Source organism: Dasypus novemcinctus, chromosome 4 (assembly GCF_030445035.2).
Source record: "Dasypus novemcinctus isolate mDasNov1 chromosome 4, mDasNov1.1.hap2, whole genome shotgun sequence".
Classification (NCBI taxonomy): Eukaryota; Metazoa; Chordata; class Mammalia; order Cingulata; family Dasypodidae; genus Dasypus; species Dasypus novemcinctus.
Genome location: NC_080676.1, coordinates 148444092 through 148458720, shown reverse-complemented (window position 1 = coordinate 148458720; position 14629 = coordinate 148444092). Strand labels below are relative to the sequence as shown.

Below are 14629 nucleotides of genomic sequence, written 5' to 3'. Positions count from 1 at the left end.
ATTATGCAGAAGGGAAGGAGAAGAAAAGTGATGTGATAAAACCCCAACATAGTAGGTGTTAAAAAACTATTATCTAAAATTGATACATATTGTTTTAAAAACATGTAAAATCCATTTTGAAATTTGTTTAATGTATTTTCCTTTAAAAATGAGTTTTTCACCAAAAAAATAGTGTTTTTGGAGATTAAGCAAATCTAAAATTCAGTTATTTCCTCAGTTCCAATAATTTTATTTTATATGGCAATTAAATTCAAGTAACATTGAAAAGAATTTTATCTTAAAAATTTACTCATGGGGAAGCAGATGTGGTTCAAGTAATTGAGCTCCCACCTACCACACGGGAGATCCCTGGTTCAGTTCCTGGTGCCTCAAAGAGAAGCTAGCAAGCTGGCATGAGGGGCAGGTATGGCAAGCTGACACAATAAGAGACACACCAAGAAAAGCATAATGAGAGACACAAGAAAGCAGGGAGTGGAGCTTCCTAGTGCCACCCAAAGAGGATGAGGAAGTCAGTGAGCTGACTTGATGGGCAAACGAGGAGGTAGGGATAAATAAATACATAATAAATCTTTTTTTTTTTTTTAATTACCCACAGATTATTTTCTGAGCCACAGTCTTTATAGTATTCCTTCATTGTTGGTCTTTAGCACTTAAATAATTTTAATGAGTGTGCTTGTCTTCTTTAAAATTGTCGTTAAAAAACATTGTTACCCAACAAGATTTCAACTGGAACTGAAAAAGTGCAGAGTATAAAATAAGCAATTATGCTACAATTATGATCTGCCATAATTCTTCAATCCCAGGACTTTTCTTGGATTTGACCCATTGGTACCCTCTCTGGGTTCTCTATTGCTTTTCTGGATAGCATAAGCTATTTTTTTTAAATAAGCTGCTGTTTTTGGTTTTTCAGCTTAGGCTCTTGGGTCAGCTCAGGTCACCTATCCTGATAGTGTGTAATTCTCTGTCATATCATCTGATCCTAAAAATATGTCCCTCCAAAGTCAAAGAGTGTGTTTCGCTAACATAGTCAGACCCAGTTTTTATTTTGACAGATATCAGAGACTTAACCTAAGACTTACAGTTTATAATTAAGGGGATGTTGGGCATGGAGAGCACAGGGTAAGAAGGATTTCCTTCATGGGCCCTGTGACTAGGCATCTTTTCTACTCCAGATTTTCTCCCTTAGTTAGAAGTGGGATCATCCAGTGCCTGGGGTTAGAGTGCTGTCCCCAGGACACAAGTAAAATCAAAGGGACTTCCCGGTTCTCCGAGAAAAGCAACAACTGCAGTTTTATAAGAAAGTGCCAGTAACTCATAAACAACTCAGATATCTTTTACAAGGGAGATTAATTTCTAAAAGGATAAATCTGTTGCCTGGTACTGGTCCAAGCATGAACTCAAACCACCAGAACATTTTATCAGAGACTTTCAGTGTAATTTCTTTTTTTATACTTTAAAAATCTTACTATTAATCTGTGCATGGCTAGGATGCCTTAAGCAGGATTGCTAATCGTTAATTTTAAATTCATTTAAATTTTAATACTTTTAAATAATTTCTTCTGTATTTTACTTTGTTGGCTTTCTTTTTCCATAAAGGAAGCAGAAAGACATATCAATCCTCAAGGTTTCCACAAAAACAGAATTTGAAGCACTAATCTAAATATAATGATTTGAGCCTAAATAGACAAAAAAAAAAAAAAAAGTTTCACCTGAATAATACACATTATCCTTCCCAAGTAGTTTCATCTCAACAGCCATCCATTTTCTGAAATTCACTATCACTGTAAGGACCCAGTTTATTGCAAAAGGAAAAAATGAAGTCCTTTGTACTCTACTAAATATATCCGTTTTCTTCTAATCTCACTTGACTTTAGGCTATGCCTTCTTGGTGACATTGTAAATTCTTGGTTAATTTGTATGATGGATACATTTTACTTAAGGGCCAATCAAACATTTAAAAATTAAATTCTCCCTCAAAGAGAAAAATCTATTCCAGACTTCAGAAAGGATCATTCGCCAGCACTCCTTAAATAGTAAGCTACCGTCATCAAACCCATAGTGCCAAACACTCAGGGTCCCTACAGAAATAGCCATTTTGTTTGTTCAGCTGCACATAACCCCACATATCTTAGCCCCATGAATACTTGCTATATTTAGTAACAGCTCAAGTTTCTTATCTTTCTTTAGCATAGTCTTTAAAAATCCTAAGAAACTTCTGCTGCCCTACAAATTTATTCCCATTTTGCTTGTAGTCAATAAGACTTTTTCATTCTTTCTCCCATCCTTAGGCTCAGAGGAGGTTATATTCTTTACCAAAAAATTCTTTTAAAGGAGTTTAGATAAGGCATGAGATCATATAGCAAGGTAGGAATCACTGGGCATCTGCATCCACAAGTATAAACATTGTGGTACCCGCTGAAAGGTAGTAAGAGAGTCAGAATGTAAGGCAGAGCAAATTGCAAATATATATTTTATTTTGAGGTACTGGGGATTGAACCCCTGACCTCGTACATGCAAAGCAGGCACCCAACCGTTAAGCTACACCTGCTCTGCTTTATTTATTTATTTATTTGTTTGTTTATTTGAGAGGTTTTAGGTATACAGAAAAATCAGGCACAAAATAGAGTTCCCATTTACCACTCTATTATTAACACCTTGCATTAATGTATGCATTTGTTACAACCAATAAAAGAACATTTCGGAAGCGGACTTGGCCCAGTGGTTAGGGTGTCTGTCTACCACATGGGAGGTCTGCAATTCAAACCCCGGTCCTCCTTGATCCATGTGGAGCTGGCCCACACACAGTGCTGATGCAGCACAAGGAGTGCTGTGCCACGCAGGGGTGTCCCCCGCGTAGGGGAGCCCCACGCTCAAGGAGTGTGCCCCGTAAGGAGAGCCACCCAGCAAAAAAGAAAGAGCAGCCTGCCCAAGAATGGCACCACACACACGGAGAGATGATGCAACAAAAAGAGACACAGATTCCTGTGCCGCTGACAACAGAAGCGGACAAAAAAAAGAACATTTCTATAATCATACTATTTACTATAGTCCATGAATTACATTAGGGTTCACTGTTTGTATTGTACAGTCCTATGTTTGCTTTCTTCTTTCAATTTTTATTTTGGAAACATATGTAAATCCTAAAGTTTCTCTTTTCAACCATGTTCAGACATACAATTCAGTGCTGCTAATTATATTCACAATATTGTGCTACCATCACCACCATCCATTACCGAAACTTTCCCATCACCCCAAGTAAAAACTGTATGCAGCAAAGTATTAACTCCCCATTTCTATCCCCATCCCAGACCCTAGTGACTTCTATTTTGGTTTCTGACATTATGAATTTACTTCTTCTAATTATTTCATATCAACGAGCGCATACAATATTTAGCCATTTGTGTCTGGCTTATTTCGTTTGACATGATGTCTCCAAGGCTGATCCGTGTTGTCACATATATCAGAACTTCATTCCTTTTTTATGGCTGAATAATATTCCATTGTACATAAATATATTTTATTTATCCATTCACTGGTTGATGGACAATTTAGTTGCTTCAGTCTTTTGGCAATGGTGAAAAATGCCCCAGTGAACAGCAGTGTGCAAATATTCCAGTACATCTTGATTCAGATTTCTTTAATCAAGTCAGTGACAAAGGGAATGAGTGAGTAACAGTCATGGTGATTTTTGATTGTTAGTCTCATGTGGCCAGATAATGGTGAAAACTCAAGCCTGGTTTACAGATGGTTCTGCACAATATGCGGTTACCACTGAAGTGCACAGCTGCAGCACAGCAGGAGCTTTCTGGGACGTCCCTGAAGGATGGTGATGAGGAGAAATCCTCTCAGTGGGCAAACTTCAAGCGGACCACCTGGTTGTTCATTTTGCTTGGAAGAAGAAATGGACAGAGGTGTGTTTGCACACTGATTCATGGACTGTCACCAATGGTTTGGCTGGATGGCCAGGGACTTGGAAGGAACATAATTAGAAACTTGGTGACAAAGAAGTCTGGGGAAGAGGTATGTGGATAGACATTTCTGAGTGGGCAAAAAATATGAAAATATTTGTGTCCCAATTGAATGCTCACCAGAGGAGGAATTTAATAATCAAGTCAGTAAGATGACCGGTTCATTGAATACCAGTTAGCGTCTTTCCCCAGTCACTCCTGGCATTGCCCAATGAGCTCATGAACAAAGTGGTCATGGTGGTAGGGATGGAGTTTATGCATGGGCTTAGGAACATGGTATTCCCCTCACCAAGGCTGACTTGGCTACAGCCATTGCCGAGTGCCCAATCTGCCAGCAGCAGAGACCCACTTTCAGTCCCAGATATGGCACCATTCCCCAAGGTGATCAGCCTGCTACCTGGTGGCAGGTTGAATACATTAGACCACTTCCATCATGGAAGGGGCAGTGATTTGTTCTAACTGGAATGGACACAAGATATGCATTTGCCTTCCTTGCATGCAATGCTTCTTCCAAAACTATCATTCATGGACATACTGAATGTCTTATTCATCATTATGGTATTCCACACGGCATTGTTTCTGAACAAGGAACTCACTTCACAGCAAATGATGTTTGGGAATGGGCACATGTTCATGGAATTCACTGGTCTTACCATGCTCCACATCATCCTGATGCAGATGGATTTATAGAATGGTGGAATGACCTTTTGAAGACGCAATTATGGCACCATCTAGGTGGCAATGCCTTGTAGTGTCTGGGGCAATGTATGGTGCTGCTTCTCCCATAGACAGGATCCCCAGGTCCAGGAATCAAAGGGTTGGAAATAGGAGTGCACCACTTACTATTATCCATAGTGATTCACCAGGAAAATTTTTGCTTCCTGTCCCTGCATCCTTAAGCTCTGGTTAGTCTACAGGTCTTAGTTCCAAAAGAAGAAGTTTTCCACCAGGGAACACAACAATTATTCCATTGAAATGGAAGTTAAGGCTGCCACCTGGCCACTTTTGGCTCCTCATGCCTCTGAATCAACAGGCAAAGAAAAAATTATTGTACTGACAGGGGTGATTGATCCTAACTATTAAGGAAAAACAGTATTGCACCTACACAATGGGGGTAAAGAAGAATTTGCTGGAATACAGGAGATCCCCAAGGCCATCTCTTAGTACTACCTGCCCTGTGATAAAAATCAAGGGAAAACTGCAACAACCCAATTCAGGCAGGATTACCAATGACCCAGAATCTTCAGGAATGAAGCTTTGAGCCATCACACCAGGCAAAGAACCACAACCAGGTGCTTGTTGAGGGTAAAGGGAATATGTAATGAGTAGTGGAAGAAGATAGTGATAAATACACATTTTGACCACATGACCAGTTACAGAAATGAGGACTGTAATGGTCATACATATTGCTTCTTTGATTTTTATTATGAGGTTTTTTTTGTAAATGTACATGAAACAATTATCTTTGTTTTCTTCCCTACCTTATCCTCTTATTATATGACTTAAGTTTTATCAGTTTCATTCATAGTATTTAAGTTATAGGATATCAGGTTTAAGAGTGACTACTTCTCAAAGACTTGCACCCAATTCTGGAGAGACTTAATGCATTTCCAGTTATATGCAGGACAGCTAAATATTTTTAGGTGAAAAATATGTCTGTTATTGTTTGTACTTAGGGACTAAGTATGGTTTAAGGTGATATGTATGTCTATCAAATTGGCAAAGGGTAGCCTGTGATGGTTAGGCTTTTGTGTCAACTTGGCCAGATAATGGTGCCCATTGTTTGGCCAAGAAAGCACTGGCCTCACTGTTACTGTGAGGACATTTTATGGACTTAAATCTTCAGTGAACTGATTGAATCGATAAGTAATTACATCTACAATTAACTGAGGAGATTACCTTCAGCAATGAAAAGTCTTAAAAGGAGGAGTGATGATTTCAGCAGTCAGAAGAGAAATTTCCATCTCTATTTCAGCCAGCCAGCCTCTCCTGGAGAGATTAATAAAAACCTTCATTGGAGTTTCCAGTTTGCAGCCTGCCCTGTGGAATTTGGACTTGTGCACCCCCACAGTCGCATGAGACAACTGCATAAAATCTCATATTATTTACAGATATTTCTTGTCAGTTCTGTTTCCCTAGAGAACCCTGACAAATACAGTGACTTTGTATAAATACACCCAAAATGTTGGTAGATGCTTTCTGGATTCCAAAGAAGAAGAGTGAACCACTGAATAATTTCTAATTAAGCTTCAAATTTTGTTTCCAGAAAAACAAAGAAGAGGTTGTTATAACAAAGTAATAAAATAATAAATAATAACAAAAATAAATAATAAAATAAAATAATAAAAATAAATAATAAAATAATAAAAATGAATAAGGAAGGAAAACAGAGACATGGTTTTAAACAGGAACATCTGAGATTAAATCATGAGGAAGAAATTTTAGGCTGAATAAATAAGGCATTTGCTGAGTGAGTTTGGTACTTTCTTACATGGCAGGGTTAAAAGAACAGTCTGAGCGGTCACTAGAAAAAAATTATTTATTTCAGACTTCCAAATAATTGCCTTATAAAAACAACACTGTGTCAGAAACGTGGCTCTGTCTCCCACCTGGTACTGAGAGGCTGTCTGATATAGTGGGTACAAGCATGCACTCTGGAGTCAGATTACCTGGGCTCAAATCCCACCTCTGCCATTTTTGAGCTCGGTCAAGTTATCCCACATTTTAGTGATGTTTCCTCATTTGTGAAACAGAGATGTTAATAGTATCTACAACAAAAGTTATTTTGAGAAGCAAATGTGTTAATGTTCTGTGCTTGGCCCATGGTGAGCACTATGTGTGATTGCTGCTATTTTTATTGCCTGTCTCACGCTTCCCTTCTTATCAAGATAAATCATTTTAAATGTGATTTTCTTAATGTCTTTATGGATATAGTTTATTATGGAAACCTGGTATAAAGGCAAAGACAAAGAAACTATTTCTACTATTCTTTGTTTATTCATTAATTTCTTTATGAATCCCTTATTTCATCCATTTAGCATGTCATGTGCACCTATTAGGGACCCTGTATAGTGCAGGACCCTCAAGATACAAAGACAAAGATTACAAATAAAATATAATCTTTACAGAAGAAGAGAGAGTTACATACACCAATAAGTACATCAATATTGCAGGTGATATGGTAGATAAATGAACAGTGCATAGCAGAGGTACACAATGGATTGGTACAGAGTGAAAAGTTGAATTCTGCAGTGGAGAATCACTGGGAAAGTCTCCATTGAGAAAGGGATGCTTGTCCTGAATACTGAAAATGGATGGATTTTCCCCTGGGGTTGGAGTTAATTTGGGGACAGAGGATTATATGCAAAGGAGGACACGAGTACAACTTTCAAAACTAACCGCTGTATTAGTCAGCCAAAGGAGTACTGATGCCCAATACCAGAAGTCAGTTGGTATTTAAAAAGGGTATTTATTTGGGGTAGAAGCTTATAGTTACCAGGCCATAAAGCATATGTTATTTCCTTCATCAAAGTCTTTTTCCATGTGTTGAAGCAAGATGACTGCTAACATCTGCCAGGATTCAGGCTTCCTGGGTTCCTCTTTTACCAGGGTTCATTTCTCTCTGGTCTCAGCACCTCTGGTTTCTCCACAGGGTCAGCTGTAGACTATGAGGCTCTCTAGGCTTTGCCTCTCTCCACAAGGTCAGCTGTAGACTGTCAGGCGGCTGGCTCTGGCTCTTTCCCCAGGGCTTCTGCCATGTCTAAGGAGCTGTCTCTATTCCTCTGTGTTCTTCTCCTATGTGTTCACTTCCCAGGCTCCAGCTCAAAACTCCAGCAACAAAACTCCAACACCAAAGGGAGGGGACTCAACACCCTACAGTCATGGCCCAATCAAAGCCCTAATCATAACTTCATCATGCCCACATACAGACCAGTTTACAAACATAGTCTAATATCTATTTTTGGAATTCATGAACCCTATCAAACTGCTACAGCCACAGTCTGATCCACACTGGAGAGAAACCATTTGTTTGTGAAGTGAGCAAATTTGATAAAAAATTCAACCCAAAATCCAACTTGAAGAACCATTTTTAGCTCAAACATGAAAATCAGCAAAAACAGTATGTATGCAGTTTTGAAGGTTGTAAGAAGATCTTTAAGAAACATTAGCAGCTTAAAATCCACCAGTGCCAGCACACCAATTGGCCACTATTCAAGTGTAACTGGGAAGAATGTGGAAAACCCTTTGCTTCACCCAGAAGCCCATAAAACTTCCAAAAATAAATAGCCAAACTCAAAGAAAGATAAGGAAGCAAACTCACAGGTTCAAGTAATAAAAAGGGAAATCAAATAGAGTAGTAATTCAAACTGATGGAGTACCCTTCCAAGAGGTTGTTAGCCCCTCAGAGTAGCAGCTGTTTAATGTTTTAATGTTTAAGCAAGAAGAGAAAAAGGAGACTGAGGCCATGTGAGGTACAGAGCTGGACTGAGACCTCTGCACCTAGCCAGACCTATCTGTACAAAGGGAAGTAGAAATACTCCACCTACCAACCTAAAGAAGTGACAAGGAAGCATGTCATCTGCCTGGGTCTATGTGTGAGGAAAAAATTTAAAAAGCCTGACACACGTGTATGCATCATCCCAATTTATATCATCCTAATGGTATCAAGAGCCCAAGATAAGACATTATTACCATAAAGCAGGCCAAGGATCCATGAAACCACTAGAAGAATGGAAAAAATGAGTATTTCCAAAACCCAGGACATTTGGGACTCTCATGGGGAAAAAAAATAAATCACTGCTGAAGATGATCTCATAACAAAATAAATAGATGATGGATATATGCACACACACATATACCAGGTGAGATAGTAAATGTAACAAATGGGAGATTTCACATCACAAAATCTAGATATAATAGATCTGAGCAAGTCTATAAAATAAGTTTAATTTCAAAAATCAAGGCAACATGGGAGTATAAACATCATGAATCCTGTGGTGGAAGATGGACTGTGGTTAACGGGACAAATATGAGAATGTTCTCTCATGAACTATAGCAAATATACAATACTAATACAGGGTGTTAATAGTTGGGTGGGTTGGGGAAAAAATACACCAAATGTAAGATATTGGCTATGGTTAGTAGTAATATCTTGATAATGTTCTTTCATAGTTTGTAGCAATGCAAGTTATTGGTAGTGGGATGATGTATGGGAACACTGTATGATGATACACATGTTTGTTTTGTAAGTTCACAACTTTTACTGTACACTTGTTGTTTATGTATTTTCATGTATGAATGATATACTTCAATTAACTTCTTTTAAAATTTCAAGGCAAGAGAAAAAGGAATAGAGACCCATCTCTCAGCCTTGCACTCCTCACCTGCCCGTGGTTCATCTGCTATTTCCGGGACTGCAGCGCCAATTTCAACAAGGCCTGAAAGTGGGGTGCATCTCTCCATGGAGGAGAGATCTTTAGTTTGTGACTATGAAGGGTGTAGCAAAGCCTTCATCAGGGAATACTATCTGAGCATTAAGCAGGATGAAGCAATATGAGAAGGTACATGAGGGCTATGTATGACAAAAACATGGACAGAACTTCTGAAACATGTGAGAGGAATCCATAGAGAGGAAACAACTTGTGAAGTACGCCAGAAAACATTCAAACACAGAAATTATCTGAAGCAACGTATGAAAACTTATGTGCCAGAAAGGGATGTGTGTTACTGTTCCTGGAAAGGCTGAGGTAGGACCTACACAACTGTGTTCAATCTCCAAAGCCACATTCTCTCTTTTCAGGAGGAAGAGCACCCATTTATGTGTGAACATGCTGGCTCTGATGCTTAGGTTAATGTGTCAACTCAGCCAGGTAATTGTGTCCAGTTGTCTCATCAAGCAAGCACTGGGCTAATTATAATACAAGGACATTTCATGGACTTTAATCATCAGTGAGTTGACAACATAGATGGCTGGTTATATCTACAATCAACTAAGGAGATTACCATCAGCTATGAGTGATGTCTCATCCAACCAGTCGAAGGCCTTAAAAGGGGAAGTGAGTTCATTAGTCAGACAGAGAATTCCCAGCTCTACTTCAGACAGCCAGTTTCTCCTGGGGAGTTCATCAAGGACCCCTGGTGTGCAGCCTGCCCTGCAGAATTTGGACGTGTGCATCCCCACAGTGATAAGAAAGAACTTTTAAAAATCTCGTACTATTTACGGATATCTCCTGTCCATTCTGTTTCCCTAGAAAAACCCTGAGTAATACACTGCCTGTTTGTAATAAAAGGTTTGTAATAAAGGTTTGTAATAAAACAAAGTCTCACTAGGCATGCTGTTGTACATGATCCTGATAAGAAAATGAAGATCAAAGTAAAATCATCTCATGAAAAACAGAGTTTGGTCTTTCATCTCAGTGAATATATCCCTCCTGGAAAGAAACCAGAGCAAAACTTAGCTTGCCAAAAAGTGGAGAGTCACCGAACTGTATTGAAGAAATCACGTTCTCCACAGTTGCAATACTTACCCTCAGCTAAATATCAAGGTGCTTTGTTTAGAGGACTATAGACAAATTAACTTAGTTATTTTCTCTCAGAGGTACATTTTTCTTTATTAAAATTATGGATGTAGACCCTCTGATGCCCTAGCATTTCCATTTTCTTTGTTCAGAACATCTCCTCTCTGGGTCTCCTGAGTTCCTCTATACTCATTCTCTTCCTTTTTGCTCAAATGATGAAGAACACACATTGCAGCTCTTCTTCCCCTGATAGCATGTGGCCTGGATGAGAAGGTGGCCATCAGGCGTAGCCTGGAGTAACTACTTAAATAGCTCTACCTAAAAAAGGAAAAGGCCTGTTACCGCCTTTCTCCACCCCTCCTCCCCTTCCAGCCCTGCCGTCCTTCCCGCCAGTCCCGCCCATATTGCCAACCTACAATCTGCCCTCTTCCCCAGAAACTGCTTACCTCAGGTCTGTCCATCAGCTTCAGCCTGTCCACAGCCACCCCGTAGCCAGCCCTCCCTTCATCACACTCCTCCCTCTACCCAACCCTATATAACCAAGTGTACTTCCGCAATAAAGCAGACCTGTTCTTGCGCTCAAGCGGTCTCTGTGGTTTTTCCTTAACCGCGCGTCCCCCATGCCTGGAGAACCGGTACTCCCTCTTGGAGCACCCCCCGCCGGCGGTTCGGCAGGAGCAAGCCCCCCCGACTCTTTGGCCTGAGCGAGGACGAAACCCTCTCGCTCAGCTACAACTGGCGCCCAACGTGGCAGCTCCTCCCCCGGCCCCTCTCTGCTGCTGCTGCTGCTGTGATCGTCCTCCTCTCCAGGTAGGGACCCCTCGCCCGGACGAGCCCCAAGGGACCCCTCGCCGTCGTCCCGTCCCTATCCCGTCATGGGCGCCTCTTTGTCATTGCGTCAGGCGCCGCAAGTCAGGGCCCTCGCTGCCCTGCTCGATGCCAATGGAGTCCGCGTCTCCTTGCGGCAGCTCCAAAAGTACTGGGATCTCTTGCTCCCTTTTAATCCGTGGCTCACCACCTGCCAACTCTGGAGCCCGGACACATACTCGCGACTCATAGATCGAGTCACCTCCGCCATGGAGCACGAGAAACGCACCTTCCCAACGGGCCTCTTACCCGTTCTCGTTGCCATTCGCGCTTGTCTCCTCGGCGCTCCGACCGAGGCCGTTTATGAAGCTTCTCCCAAACGGCCTCTAGACTGTGATCTGGATGAGCCCGCCGACACTGACTCTCTGTCTGACCAACTTGCTGCTGCTCTCGAGCGCGAACCTCCCCGCCTGAGCTCCCCGCAGCAGACAGAAACCACTCCTGCCGCTCCCCAAGATGGCGGACTTCCGCCTTCTTCTCCGCCAGCGCCTTTGTCTTCTGCCCAAGATGGCGCCCATCCGGCTTCTTCTCCGCTGGTGTCCTCCTCCTCCCGCCTTTACCCGCCTCTTCCTGCCCAGTCAGCATCCGGTTTGGGCCCGGAAACTGCGTGGTCGCCATCTTCCACTAAACCGGAAGCGCCCCTCGCGCCATTTTGTCCGCTGCTGGATATGGCTGCTCCGCCATCTTGGCCGGCGCCCGGAAGGGCCCCGCCGCCATTTTGTTGTTGCCCAGAAGCCGCTAAGCCGCCATTTTCTCACCCGTGTTCTGCTTATCCCTTGCTGCCGCCGTACGGCAATAGCCCTTCACCTGCCTTGGCTGCTCCATCGGTCCCCGGTGCCACGCCTCCTCAAACCCCTCAGCTCTATCCGCTGAATCCGCAGCCCACACCACAGCGACCCCAAACTTGGCTACCCTTTACAGCAGAGGAGGACAGAACCCTCCACAAAGCTGTAAAGGAAGACGGGATTGGCAGCCCTTATGCGCAGCAACTACTTGAGGAGTTAGGGACCCAACTCGTTCTCCCATATGACTGGATTGCACTAGCCCGTGCCATCCTGATGCCAGGTCAATTTATTGAATGGCGCGCATTATCAAGCGGCTGTTGACCGGCAAATCGTGGAGAATGCCCAGGCCGGCGTCCTCGACCCCTCTGATGCATACACGGGCACCAACAATTATGCAAACCCTCGTTCTTATCTCGAAATTGACCCAGGGTTTTGGCACCAGGTAAAAGTCCTCGTCCAGTGGTCATTCTCTCTAGTTTCCACCAAGCAGCCCACCAAGCTCGCGCAGCTGCTTCAGGACTCCAATGAGACCTTCCCAGCATTTGTCGCCCGCGTCCTGGAAGCTTGTCAGCGGAAAATTTCCAGCGAGGATGCCCAATTTGCGTTAGCCAAAGTGTTAGTCATTGATGGGTGCCTTGTGCCATTCCAGGCCGTAATCCTTCCCATACGCGACAAAGCTCTGCACGAATGGGTCCTTGCTTGCCGTGACGTCGACCCACAAGTCAAAACACTCACCGCTGCCTTTGCCTCTGCCATGGCTGTTTCATCCAGCCCCACTTCTGTCTGCTTTCGGTGCGGCCAGCCCGGCCACTTCGTCCGCGAGTGCTCCCAGCCAGGCCCAGCGCCTCGCTCCGACCCGCCGTTGCGGCGACCAAGGGGCCCTTCTACGCCATGTCCGCGTTGTGGGAAAGGATATCACTGGGCCCGCGACTGCCGTTCCGCCCAAGGTTCCCAGCAGCCTTTAAACTTCCAGCGGGGCAGGCCTCAGCCCCACCCTCAAGAGGCCCCCAGAAAAATTCCCAAGCCGTAATGTGGACAATGCCCATCACACGCCGCCAGAAACCCTCATTAGAGCTTAAGATTAATGGGCAATGGCTTGATGGGCTTCTGGATTCTGGCGCTGAAGTCTCCTGTGTTCCCTTTGAGATTGCTGCATTCAATCACTGGCCCCTCGAAACCGGCCCTCAAGTCATCGGCGCCACAGGAGCCGCTGCCTCCTGGAAAAATCCCAGCCTCTGCATTGGAGCGACCGAGAAGGCCACGAAGGCCAAATTCGTCCACTCGTCCTCTCGTCAGTCCAAACTATCTTATGGGGGAGAGATGTTCTCAGCCAGCTAAAGGCCCGAATCACCACAGAAGCCTTCTCAGCTACGCTGCCCCCCCCTTCTAGGGGCCACTGCTCCCATCTCAAAACCTGACCCTATCCCTCTGGAATGGGACACAGAGGAGCCCATCTGGGTCGAGCAGTGGCCCTTGCCAGCTCACAAACTGCAGGCTCTCTCTGCCCTCGTCAAAGAACAGCTACAAGCAGGGCATATAGAGCCGTCCACTAGTCCCTACAATTCACCAGTCTTTGTCATTAGCAAAAAGAACACCGGCAAATACCGCCTTCTCCACGACCTCCGTGAGATCAACAAACATATTAAGCCTATGGGGTCACCTCAAGGAGGATGCCCGCACCCCACTGCAGTCCCCCAACATTTTCATGCAGCAACCATTGACATCAAGGACTGCTTTTTCTCTATTCCTCTTCACCCCCCAGACTGTCCGAGATTCGCATTCACGGTCCCACGCATCAACAACCAAGGCGCAGCTCAGCGATTTCAGTGGCGCGTATTGCCCCAAGGCATGCGCAACAGCCCAACTATGTGCCAACTGTATGTCAACCATGCTGTTGAGCCGCTGCGCTCCAAGTTCAATCCGGAGCACACATACATCCTCCGCTACATGGACGACCTCCTTTTAGCAGCGAGCTCCAGTGCGCTCCTCAATGATCTGCTCTCGGCAATAATAACAAACCTCTCCAGCCTCGGGCTTACTGTGCAGTCTGACAAAATAAACCTCCAGCCTCCTTTCCAGTTTTTAGGCTTTCATTTTCATCGGTTTATCCAGCCCACAAGCCCAAAAATCCACCTCTCTCCGAAGATGACATTAACTGAGCTCCAACAGCTCTGCGGGCAAATCAATTGGCTTCCCTCGGCGCTTCCCATCACAACAGCGCAAATGCAGCCTCTCTTCGAGCTTTTGCAGACAAGGGGCAGCCCTCCAACGGCGACCACTCGCAGCATCATCATCACTCCTGAGGCTCGAGAAGCCGTCCAACAAGTCAGCGCCGCCCTGCAACAGTGTCGCCTAGAGTGGTTCTCCCCCACCCTTCCAATCTTGGCTTTAGTTCTGCCAATGCCAATCACTCCCACAGGTCTCTTGTGGCAAGATGGCCCTCTCCTTTTTCTGCATACGTCAAAGAGCAAACTCGCGAAAATCTGCCCTT

The 14629-nt window shown here is 43.8% G+C and overlaps 1 pseudogene; it reads left to right on the top strand.

Moving 5' to 3' along the window:
* The first annotated feature begins 3759 nt into the window (after positions 1-3759).
* LOC105747122 (transcription factor IIIA-like) lies at positions 3760-10505 on the top strand (annotated as a pseudogene).
* Positions 10506-14629: the final 4124 nt, after the last annotated feature.